The 12,271-nt window shown below is 47.3% G+C and overlaps 1 pseudogene; it reads right to left on the bottom strand.

Annotated features, from left to right (window-relative positions):
• Positions 1–7,964: 7,964 nt before the first annotated feature.
• Positions 7,965–8,446, bottom strand: LOC142422409 (large ribosomal subunit protein eL29-like; annotated as a pseudogene).
• Positions 8,447–12,271: the final 3,825 nt, after the last annotated feature.

The following is a 12,271-nucleotide window of genomic DNA, read 5'->3' as shown; positions in this document are numbered from 1 at the left end:
CTCCCCTGTTCCCTTTCCCCTTGTCCTCCCCTTCCCACTCTCTCCACACGGACCACCAAGCTGGGCTGAGGTGAGCATTGCTCCTATGGGAAAACAAACCATCTAACCCTGAGCCATTGAGTCGGTCCCACTTACGTTGCTGTGGGCATGTTGGGCGCCATCAAGTCTATTGTGACCCACAGCGGCCCTGTGCACGGAAGAGCAAGACACTGCCTGGCCCTGCGCCATCCCCACAACGCTCCTGTGCCCGAGCCCCTTGTTTCAACCACGAGGTCACCCCATCTCCTTTGCTGCCCCTCCACTTTACCGAGCACACTGTCCTTCCTGACAACACGTCCACAGTCCATTAGATGATGTCTTGTCATCCTCGCCTCTAAAGAGGACTCTGGCCTTCCTTCTTCCAAGACAGATTGGTGGCGGAAGGAAGAAGAAGGATTTGGCCCCCCACTTTGGAGGAAGGAGCTGCTGAAACCTTATGCATAGACTCGAAACATTGTTCAACTTACAGTGATCCTGTAAAACAGCAGGAGTGCCTCTGTGATTTCTGAGGCTGGATGTTTTTAGGCTAGTAGAAACCTTCATTTTTCTCTCGCGGAGCGGCTGACGGAGTCACGCTACTGACCTCAATATCAGCAGGCCAACACGAAATCCACCACGCAACCAGGACTCCCTACATTCACAGCAAACAAGCAACTCCTCTCCGTGTGCCATTGAATTGTTTCCGACTCATAGCGACCCTGTGGGATAAGGTCGAACTGACTCTGTGGGCTTCCCAGACTGTATATTTTTATGGGAGTAGAAAGTCTCATCTTTCTCCCACAACAGTGGTGTCTAAGGAAGCACAGAAATGGTGTCTGGTGGGTGCTGAACACGGTGTGGTCATATCTAGGATCGCCAACAGATGGCAGCGAAGGGTTGGAAGAAATCAACTTGCCAGTGATTCTAAGGAAACGGATCCTAGCTTGTAAATCGCCAATGGCCGATTTCCATGGAGTGGATTTCAACTCGTAGTGACGCCTCAGGACATTCATTGTACAAATGCTTCTTCAGAGAGCTCTGAGGGTAGGTTTGAACCATCTACCTTGCTGTTAGCAGCCCGGTGTTTAACCCGCTCCACCCTCAAGGCTCTTGGTTTCCAGCTCACGGTTGGACAGAAATATTCCAACCGTCGGTGGGGCAGGGAGGTTAGCTGGCGGGAGACATTGCGGTGTTCCCAAGGAGGTTACATGTAGCTATTTAGGACGATGCTTTTTCTTCTTCGTTCTTTTCTTTCAGCATTGCGGATTAGGTGAAAGTTTATAGAGCTGATGATCAGTTTTACCTTCAAGGATTCATACACACTTTGCTTCAGTTCATCCACTGGAATCCCGTCTAAGCACTGCCCCCTATCCCACGTGCTCCCATTGATCTTTCTTTCCCAACCTTCCAAACGTGGCCCTTGACCTTGACTAAAGGCTGCCGTTTCCATCTGAACGGGTTACTTACTATAACCGCCGAGTGAGCTCGGATCCTGATCTGTAGGGTGACTAGGGCTCGGGGTGCTGCTGTTTCACCAGTCTCTGTTGGACAGGTAAGCCTACTCTTTTATTTTTTTCTCTGCTATTTAACTTTTTTCCTTTAATTAAAAAAATCATTTTATTGGGGGCTCGTTCAACTCTTATCACATCCATACATTGTGTCAAGCACATTTGTACATTGTCACCATCATCATTCTCAAAGCATTTGCTTTCTACTTGAGCTCTTGGTATCAGCTCCTCATTTTCCCCTTCCCTCCCTGCTCCTCCTTCCTCATGAACTCTTGACGATTAATAAATTATCATTATTTTGTCATGTTTTACGCTGGCCGACATCTCCCTTCACCTACTTTTCTGTTGTCCATCCCCCAGGGAGGGGGTTATATGTAGATCCGTGTGATTGGTACCCCCTTCTACCCCCCTTCCCCTTCCCCTCTTGGTATGGCTACTCTCATGATCAGTCCTGAGGGCTTTATCTGCCATGGAGTCCCTTTGTTTCCGGCTCTTATCTGTACCGTGTAAATGCTTTGGTCTAGCTGAATTTGTAAAGTAGAATTGGGGTCATGATAGTGGGGGGAAAGGGGGAGGAAGCATTAAAGAACTAGAGGAAAATTGCTTCAACGGTGCTATACTGCACCCAGATTAAGCCTGGTCTTTTTAAAGTTTGAGTCTTGGTCCACATTTTTCTCCCACTCTATCAAGGACCTGCTACATGATCCCATTTAGGGCAGTTGGTGGTGGAGGTAGTCGGGCACTATCTAGTTCTTCTGGCCTCAGGGTTGTGGAGACCGATGTTTCCATGGGTCTGTGAGTCCGTTTGACAAATTGTTTCCACGTGCACTTCAATTTTCTTCTCTCTTCTTTCCTGTGGATGCAAAGACCCCAATAGTCGCACCTTAGCAACATAACCTTCGAGGTTCTCTGCATAACACGATGGCAAGTGAGCATCGTGTTCAGAAGATTGTTCATCGTCATGTCTGAGGCTAGGTCAGAGAGTGTGTGGATGAAATGTGAGCCAGTTGGCTTATAGGCATAAAGAAGGGCCTTTGAAGAACTGCCCTCGCATGTACCACCTTGCTAGACCATGTGGGTAGAAAGAAGGCTATGTACCTTCACCTCTGGAAGGCTACAGGTCATCTCTATCTACGAAGTTTATCTTTGACCCCTTGAACTGACTGGACAATGAACCTGCTGGCAGCCCATAGACCCGTAAAGATGTGCAAGGAGACTTTCTTATTCTTCTAGAAAGCAACCTTGGTCCCCAAGTGGTCGTTGGCTACCTGAGCTGGTCCTTGGGTCCTGTTCAGAGGGCATGCGCGGCTGCAGGCCCCCATGGGCACCATCTCGTGTGCTGGCAGTGCTACTGCCCACGACGTACAAGCCGCTCTTCTGTTGTACTGCTGCTCCAAGGCTCCCCAACGTGCAGGTGTCTCTGGCACAGAGAGCTTTTCTTCAGGCAAGGGGCTGACCGCAGGGGAGGTTACTTCCATGTGTAAACAGAAGGCAGCGGTTGGTCTAGGACAGTGGTTCTCAACCTTCCGAATGACGTACCCCTTTAGTACAGTTCCTTGTGTGCTGGTGCCCCCCCAACCATAAAATTATGTTCGTTGCTACTTCATCACTGTCATTTTGCTATTGTTATGGATCGGGCAACTCCTGTCATATGGCCGTTACACCCCCAAATGGGTCGCGACCCACAGGTTGAGAACCGCTAGGATAGTGCTTACCCTGGAGGGACCATGTCCATTTTTAACAGTGAGCATTTGCGACCCAGGGCCTCTGTGTCTGGAGGGCTGCTTGAGGGAATCTGCTTCCCCGAAGTGCCCAGCAGGGTCACAAGGAGAAGATGCTTCAGGATCGTGGACCGAAAGGTGGCAGCTGGGCGATGAAGGGTTGCCTCTGGCAAGCTCGGGGAAGTTCAGGGATGGATAGTGCATGCAGTCTCCACGAGTTTCAATAGCTCGGTTGCCATGCCTCGCATAATCAGAATATCCGCACTCACATTCAAGAGAAAGCCGTGCTCTTCACTTCAATGACTAAGTTCGGATTGTCACAAAAAATAGCTACTTCATGAGCCACTGGAGCCAGGGCCAGTGTCATGGTGTATGACCTGTGCAGTCACACGGGTCTGTCCCCATTCTCAGAAGGCTCGGGATGTGGCTTCACGCTCTGGTTGAACAGTGGCATTTGCAGTAGAGGTAAATACTTCTGTCTTGATGTCATGAATTTTTTAACAAGGGACCCACACATTCTTATTTGTGCTGGGCTCTGCAAATGATATATCTGGAACTGGGGTCTGATGAGCTAAACCTCATATTCCTCTAACTAAAAATACCATTAAAAATTTACAGAAGCATCTTATTGTCTGGATTTATACCACCTGGTGTTTCAGAGTCTCAGGATACACTGCATGCTGATTAAGGGCACAGGCATGGTGAAATGTCACACAAAGCTTCATCCCTCACCTGGTGGGAAAGGAGGAAGGTAAAGGGAAACAGAGGAAAGACCTAGGAAGCAAAGCTATGAATAGAGGTATAAACATTCACTTATATAAATATATTAATTTAGAAAAATAGAGGTATTGGCATAGGTACATATATTTATATGACAATACATTGAGGAAGTGGACGGACTTTGGGCTTCTGCTCAAGCCCTCCCTCAACTCAAGAACACTTTGTACTAAAAACCTGCCATTCTGTGATGCTCACCCTCCAGGCACGATTGCTGAAGACAAAATGGGTGCACAAGCAAATGTGGTGAAGAAAGCTGATGGTGTCCAGCTATTATAAGATATAGTGTCTAAAAAAATAGTGTCTAGGGTCTTAAAGGCTTGAAGTTAAATAAGCAGCCATCTAGCAGGGAAACAACAAATCCCACACATGGAAGAAGCACACCAGCCTGTGTGATCATGAGGTGTTGACAGGATAGGTATCAGGCATCAAAGACCTGGAACAAAAAATCATATCGATGCGAATGAGGAGGGTCAGAGTGGAGACCCAAGGCCCATCTGTAGACATCTGGACATAATCTCACAGAAGGGTCACAAGGAAGGGACGAGTCAGCCAGGGTGCAGTATAGCACCCACAAAGCACACAACATTCCTCTAGTTCTTTGATGCTTCCTCCCTGTGGGAAGCTAACACTGAGGGAAATAGAACTGGGGTTTATTCCCTGATTGGTATGGAGGGAATCTGGAAAGCCAGTGTTTTGTGATAGGAAAGCTGAAATGCTGGTGGTTGGAGATATAGTCCAAGTACATTTTCCTGCGGTAGCCTACCATTTTCACAGCTTCTCCCTTAAAACTGTGCCACCTTAAAGTAAGAAAATGGTTAATTCTATCTCCCCACAGAAGCAAACATTCCTATTTGATCTATTTCTTCCTGCCATGTCACCCTGTTCCTCTCATACCTTCCCCCCGTAGTACATGGGCCTGGGAGGGCTTTATCCCCCGTGCCTGGATTCTAAATGTTTGCCAGAAGCCGGAATTTTTGGCTTAGCTATATTAATGTGGTCATTACATTTGCCTTGGCAGCTTTCAATGTGTAGAAAATAACCACTTTGCCCCCGTGGCTCTTTTAAATTATATATAGAAAACAAAAGGGGGAATTGTAGGATTATAAAGAGACTTCCCCCCCCAGCTTTGTTTCCCCCCCAAATATGGGAAACATTAGAGGATGCTTGTCAGCACATGGTGGGAGGTCAAATGCTTAGAGATCTCCTCCCTGAAGGCATTCAGCCATGGCCTGCTCCCACCACAGGTGGGGCCCACTCCTGCTGTTAAGTACTATGGGCTACTTCTCCCTGAAAGCTTGCAGTCATCAGTCTGGTCCCTGTAAGTGGGGTTTGCACCCTACTGATAATGGTTTCCATGGAGAGCCAGAGAACAGGTCAAACCTGCTCAGTAACATCCAAAGGCTGCCATCCTGAATCTAGGATCTGCCCATCTTGTCACAAGTGTGTCCTCAGTCCCTCCTCTTGCTATTACGTGTGTATCCCTAGATTGCTGCATAACCTCTAGCACAACCCCTTCCTGTGATGTATGTCATTACCTGTAATGTCTTTACCAGTAATTAGGGGGTTTGCACGCTCCCAAAAGAGATATAGACCTGGGTTAGAAATAAAGGTTTTCTCCTCTGGTCCCTTCCTCTCTCTCTGCCTCGCCTTTCCACTCTCCTCTCATCCCCCCAACCACCCCACCCACGTCCTCACTCCCCTGTTCCCTTTCCCCTTGTCCTCCTTCCCCTCCCCCTCTCTCCTGCCCTCCAGTCTCCCATCTCCACAACCACTGAGCATATTAATGAAATGTGTCTGACTCCATTATTTCAATCTCTCTCCTTATTCTCTATGACTTTATTATCTATCATCTATCTATCTATCTATCTATCTATCTATCTATCTATCTATCTATCTATCTATCATCTATCTATCTATCTATCTATCTATCTATCTATCTATCTATCTATCTATCTATCTATCTATCTATCATCTATCTTTTAACTGTACAATTGAGCCTATCGAACCCGCGATTAGTTGTGGGGGGCTGGCCTTTTTCCCACACCTCCCCCCGCCCCCCCCCCCCCGACTATCATGATCCAGTCTACCTTACAAATCCGGCTAGACTGGAGCATGTACACTTATCTGTACCAGTGTACATGCTCCTGTCTAGGAGCCCAGAGTCACCCTCCAGGTCTCAGATGGAACCCATCCCATGTTAAAATAATCCATTTTAGGATCAAAAGGACAGTGTGGACCCAAGAACAATAGCTCACTGGAGGCAGGAGACAGGCTCACTCCCTGGGAGACATTTCTGATGAGGAGCCATGTGAAGCTTCCCTGATGCAGCCAGAGTCCTGGGCTCTGGATGAGCCATATGGAGACCCCTGCCAGTGCTGAGATGCTTACAGCGCCACTGGATCCACAAGACTTCCCATGCACTGGCCCATGATCTTCCTGCATTTGGTGCCATTGCATGTGTTGTGTGAGTCTGAAGAGGAATTTATAGATTGGTATCGGACATATAGGTTAATATCAGATTTATGGACTTGATCTGTACTGGGCTGGGCTGTTTTCTTAATGTGCAATTACTCTTTGATATAAAACTCTCTCTTACACACATATGAGTGTCTCTGGGTTCGTTTCTCTAGTCTACCTGGACAGATACACTATTCATCTCAGACCCCATTATGGAGTTGATTATATTGTTTAGGTCACCTCCTGGGGCATTGCTGGGCCTGAACTGCCAAAACACTGGGAAATGCAGGACCAGCCAAGTCGATACAAAATTTAACTATCCCGGGGACCAAGGAAGGACCCAGGGAGGTAGACTTTCAGGCGGGGAACCTTTCTATGTGCAGTGTGTAGAAAGGATCATCGAAGCAGAGGGCCAGGGAGGCATGGTTGGTGCCAGGGGAGGGGAAGAAGGAGTTGAGGGTGGGGCACCTCTGCCCTCTGCCTGTGACAGTCAGCCCTGAGAGCCGGAGGAGAGCCCCAGGCCATTTCTTCAGCGACCTCTAAGACGTTGGTATAACTTTGCCCACGGCAGGCTCCACCACCTCCAGGTTGCATTTGCAGTGTAGGTAAATCAACCTGTAGACATTCTCTATATCAAACCTCTGCGTATATTCGTGGCTCTCGTCCCGCTCTCCCTCCCACCTCCATTCAGCCTGTGTGCACCTCCACGCGCCTACTCCTGTTGTTGCTGCCCCTGTTGTTAGGGGTCCTTGAGGGGATTCCGACCCATAGTCACCCGACACACAACAGAACAAAACAGATGGCCCAGTCTGGAGCCCTCCTCACATGTACTCCTAGGTCACATTATTGCAGGAGGATGGACATGGCTGCAGTCACCCCTGCTGTCTCCAAACCTTCCAAGCATCTTCCTCACCTTCATCTTTTTTTTTTTTGCCTGATGTCTTAATATATGTTGTCATTCTTAATGTATGTTGTTTCCCCTTTACCTAAGTGACCTTGAGTCCACACTTTAGTCAGAAATCTATCCTCTCGGGTCCTCCCACCCTTGGTATCCATCAAAGAACGCTTCTGTTCCGGTGAAAATCCTTTCTCAACTTTTGACAATCTTGGTCTTATATACGAGTTATGCTTTCGTGAAATAGTGGTCTTGTACACTACTGACCCCTTTGCAGTAGACTTATTTCACTCAGCACAATGTCTTGCAGGTCCATCCATGTTATGATGTGTTTTGCAGATTCACTTTTATTCTTTAATACGATTCCACTGAGGGATGTGCTGTGGCTTGTTGGGCACTTAGGTTGTTTCCATATTTTTGCTCTTAAGCACAATGCTGTGATGAGCATGGCTGGACTTATCTTTTTTTTTTTTTTAACAGTGCCATGTGGGTTTATTTGTACAACAAACAGCACAAGAAGACACCAGCGCCATGCAGGCAGCATCCCAGGGCTCACACCAGTCCCTCTCGCCCTCACAGAGAACTCTACTTTGTGGGAGCCTGGGGGCCTTTGGGAGCTTGAGCTGGGGCAGGGGCGCCTTTGGGAGCTTTTGCTGGAGTCGTGGCCTTGGCTGGAGCATCAGCCTTGCTTTGTGCCTTGGCCTTGGGCCGGCAGAGCCTCAGACCCTTGGCAATACGTGCCCGAGCCCGCTTGCCAAGCTTGGGGTGGGCAATGTAGGCCAGTCGGCTGAGCTTGCGGTTGACGCCCATTGGGATCTTGGCCTTGACCTCTGTGGGCTTCACAAGATCCTTGATGGCCTCAGCGCGAGCAGCCGCAGCCTTAGCGTTGTTGGCCTGCATTTTCTTCAGGCCCTTCTTGTTGTGTTTCTTGGCGAAGCGCATGTTCCTCAGGAACTTGGGGTCCACCCCCTTAAGAGATTCGTATCGTTGTGACCGGGGTTTTTGATGCTGTTTCTGGGCCATTTCCGGGATTGGTTGTGCATGGTGTGGTTCTTGGATTTGGCCATGTCTGCACCAACACCTGCAGCTCCCGGAACGCCAGGGACCAGAAGAGTGGACTTATCTTTATTTGTTTGACAATCTTATTTCTCTAGGACACATATCTAACAGTGGGATTGGTGGTGTGTTACGCTGAGTCTCCCAGAGAGGCAATAACAGTGATATATATGAAAACAGTATGTATCTATATCTGTTTCTATATCTCCATCTATGACAGCAGTGACACATATATATGTCCAACTTTCACATACATGGCTTGGGTCGGGCACACCTTAGTCCTCAAAGTAACATCCTTGCTTTTTAACTCCCTGAAGAGGTCTCGTGCAGCAGATTTGCTAATGCAACTCCTCTTTTGATCTCTTGATAGCTGCTTCCATGAGCATTGCTTGTGAATCCAAGCAAGACAAAATCCTTGACACCTTCAACCTTCTCTCCACTGACCATGATGCTACCTCCTGGACCAGTCGTGGGGATTTCTGCCTTGTTTGCATTGAACTGTAACCCATACCGAAGGCTGAAATCCTTGATCTTCGTCAGCAAGTTCTCAAGTCCTCCTCACTTCCAGCCAGTAAGGTTGTGCCATCTGCATGTCACAGGTTGTTAGTAAATCTTCCTCCAATCCTGACGCCGCGTATTCAGCATACAGATCGACTAAGTGCCGTGAGAGGATACAACGTTGCCACACACCTTTCTTGATTTTAAACCCTTGTTCTGTTTGCACAATTGCCTCTTGATCCATACGCAAGTTCCGCATGAGCCCAATGAAGTGTTCTGGAGTTCCCGTGCTTCTCGAGGAGGTCCATAGTTCGTTGGGATCCACACAGCTGAATGCTTTGGTACAGTCACCAAAACACAAGGAAACATCGTCCCGGTATTCTCTGCTCCTGATATCCATCTGCCATCAGCGATGATAGCCGTTGAGTCACACCCTTCACGGAATCCAGCCTGAGCCTTTGGCAGCTCCCGGCCAATGTTCTGCTGCTATGTTTTTCCCATGGAGTCTCTCCATGTTGCAACTTGAGACTTGAACTTTTTCTCGATTTCTTTTAGGTTCAGTGATGCTGAATGTGTTCTTTCCTTTTAGGTTTTCTAACTCGAGGTCTTTGCTTGCGAGCAGAAGGAGCCCTCGATGTGATGGATTGACACAGTGGCTGCCGTCATGGCCTCAAGTGTAATGATTCGGGAGCTCAGACTGGGCAGTGTTTTGTTCTGTTAAACATAAGGTTGCTATGAATTGAAGCCAACTTCACAGCCCCTAACAACAACCGACGCTGAATTTAATTTATATGCTTATTTGTTTTATTTATAGCTCCTTTCATGAAGTATCCTGGAGAGTTTGGTTTATATAGTGTAAGTGTTTGTTAAAGCCATGGCGCCTGGCTAACGTTACTGAACATTTATCTCAAAGATTCTGTAGAAGACTCTTGGTCAAAGGGAAAAGGTACAACATCTGAATTCTCAAGGACCTTAGAATTTCTGGAGCCAAGGAGAGTAAACAAAGCCCTGAAACTATGGTCCTAGTAGAAAGAAAATGCTTTGAAAATGATGATGGCAACATAGGTACAAATGTGCTTGACACAATGGATGTATGTATTGGATTATGAAAAGAGCTGTACGAGTTCCCAATAAAATTATTTTAAAAATGCTATTGTCCTGAGGTAATAGTTAAGCCTTAAACAAACAAAAAAATCTCCTGAAATTTCACCCAAATCTTAATAAATATATTAAGATATAAAAAAATAAAGCTAGCTGAAAACCAGGAGGAAAGAACATCTGTGATAGTTAGGCCTTAGGTGAACTTGGCCAAGCCTAGATGCCCCCGTGACATGATCTAGCATGGTAAGGTCAACTTCATGTGAGGCAAACCAGCCACAGTGGCCACATATTGTTGACTGCTCTGTGACCCCTCCTGCCCTTCTCGAAAAGCTCCATTGACATTGTTCCTAGAACGTACCCTGTGTACCTGGAGCCAGTATGCTATTCAGAGTGGCACAATTAATTATGCTATTATTATTTCTGTAATGCTTGCTAGCTTCATAGGAAAGTCCCTATGTAATTTTTTTGCCTTTAAAAATTTACTTTTATGCTAAGTGAAGTAAGTCGAGCACAAAAGGATAAGTATAACATGAGTCCATTGAGGTAAGCTTAAAAAAAGGTGGCGGGGCATAGAGAAAATCTACTATATACATACATCCCTGGGGTGAGGTCCAGCAACTACGGCAGGGGCCAAACCCAATCCAGGGATACATAAGGCAGCCAACTAAATAAGAGGGGGGAAGAAAGAGAAAAAAAAGAGACATGGGTAGTGGGGAACAGGACACTAATCCACCCAAGGGGAGGGTATTGTTTATAACTCCACAGGAGAAGGAGAGAGAGACTAATGTTGGTGAGGAGGAGGAGTGAGCAGAACGTTTAGATGCTGGCGGAGGGATTGTATATAGTATGGTAGTTAGTTATGTAATCTGTTGTCAACTTGAGACTTAAGAGCGAAGGGGTGGAGCTTAGCCAGCCAATCAGGTCGTAGCTTTCGGAGCGAAATAGCTCACTGGAGGCAGGACAGGCTCACTCCCTGTGAGACATTACTGATGATGAGTCTGATGGAGCTATGTGGATGGAGCCAGAGCCCTGGAGCTGGAGGAGCTACGTGGAGAACCACACCAGCGCTAGGATGCTTCTACCGCACTGCATCCACAAGACTTCCCACCCACTGACCTGTGATCGTCCTGCGTTCAGTGTCATTGCATTTGTTTCGTGAGTCTGAAGAGGAGTCTATAGATTGGTATTGGGCATATGGGCTAAAATCAGACTTATGGACTTATCTGAATGGGGCTGGATGTTTTCTCAATATAAAATTGCTCTTGTATATAAACCTCTTTCTTAAACACATATGAGTGTCTCTGGGTTTGTTTCTCTAGTCAACTCCGACTAACACATATAGGTAGGCACAACCACTCAGATAACGGGTAACCCAGTGGCCCACCAGCACTTGGTCATCCCTACCCTCAGAAGAACTCTCCTGGGGGACAATCTTCACGCCGCTCCTCCCTACAGACCTGGCCTCCCCAGACTTCTGGAGAATTGCAGCCTTAGTCTCCTCCTTGCCAGTCCTTCTTCTGCCCCTCTCCCCTTATTGAGATCAGACTCATGTTTCAGTCTAAAGGCTCTTCCCACCTCTTCTAGACCCCCCCCCTTTATCTATCGCAAGTGTTTCATCCTCGTAGACCTTCGAGTATTTTCATATTGGCACTTTGGAGAATCCCAAGCCCCCCTTTAGGTTTCAGCCCACATGACAGATTACATAGAGAATACATACAGCCACCAAATTATTTATTAAATGAGTGACAGGAGAAGTTGAAGACAAGAGTTTGGAGTTGCTTATACATTGAAGCCCCAGAAGGAGGCAACTTTGGCTATTTGACGATTTTAGGAGTCGGTTCAGTTGTCCTGATGGAGGTGCCAGTAGGTATCTCTGTAGATGACAGTAGTGGTTGTGGTGGGGTCTGAAGAGCCCTTTGTGCTTTGTGTAAGTTTTTGCGAATGTACCTAAGGAATTGCTTTGACATGATAATATCCGGCTTGAGTAGATCATAGACACAGCAGTGCTGGTTTCTGCCACATATGAACAGGGATCTCTCATCTGCTTTGCAGTTTATCCTGCAATGTCCCGGAAACTTCCGCCCACAGCTGGTCCCACCTCCAGTGGCTACACGGGGAAGAGAAAGACCAAGAAATCAAGGTTAGAAGCCGGATAGCGACTGCCCAGGGAGAGGGACCAGATGGGAGCATTTGCCTTGTGTTCTGAGATGTAAGCTTACGAACTTGGGGCCATGGAA

The sequence above is a fragment of the Tenrec ecaudatus genome, chromosome 12, assembly GCF_050624435.1.
Source record: "Tenrec ecaudatus isolate mTenEca1 chromosome 12, mTenEca1.hap1, whole genome shotgun sequence".
Classification (NCBI taxonomy): Eukaryota; Metazoa; Chordata; class Mammalia; order Afrosoricida; family Tenrecidae; genus Tenrec; species Tenrec ecaudatus.
This window is presented reverse-complemented; position numbering and strand designations above follow the sequence as displayed.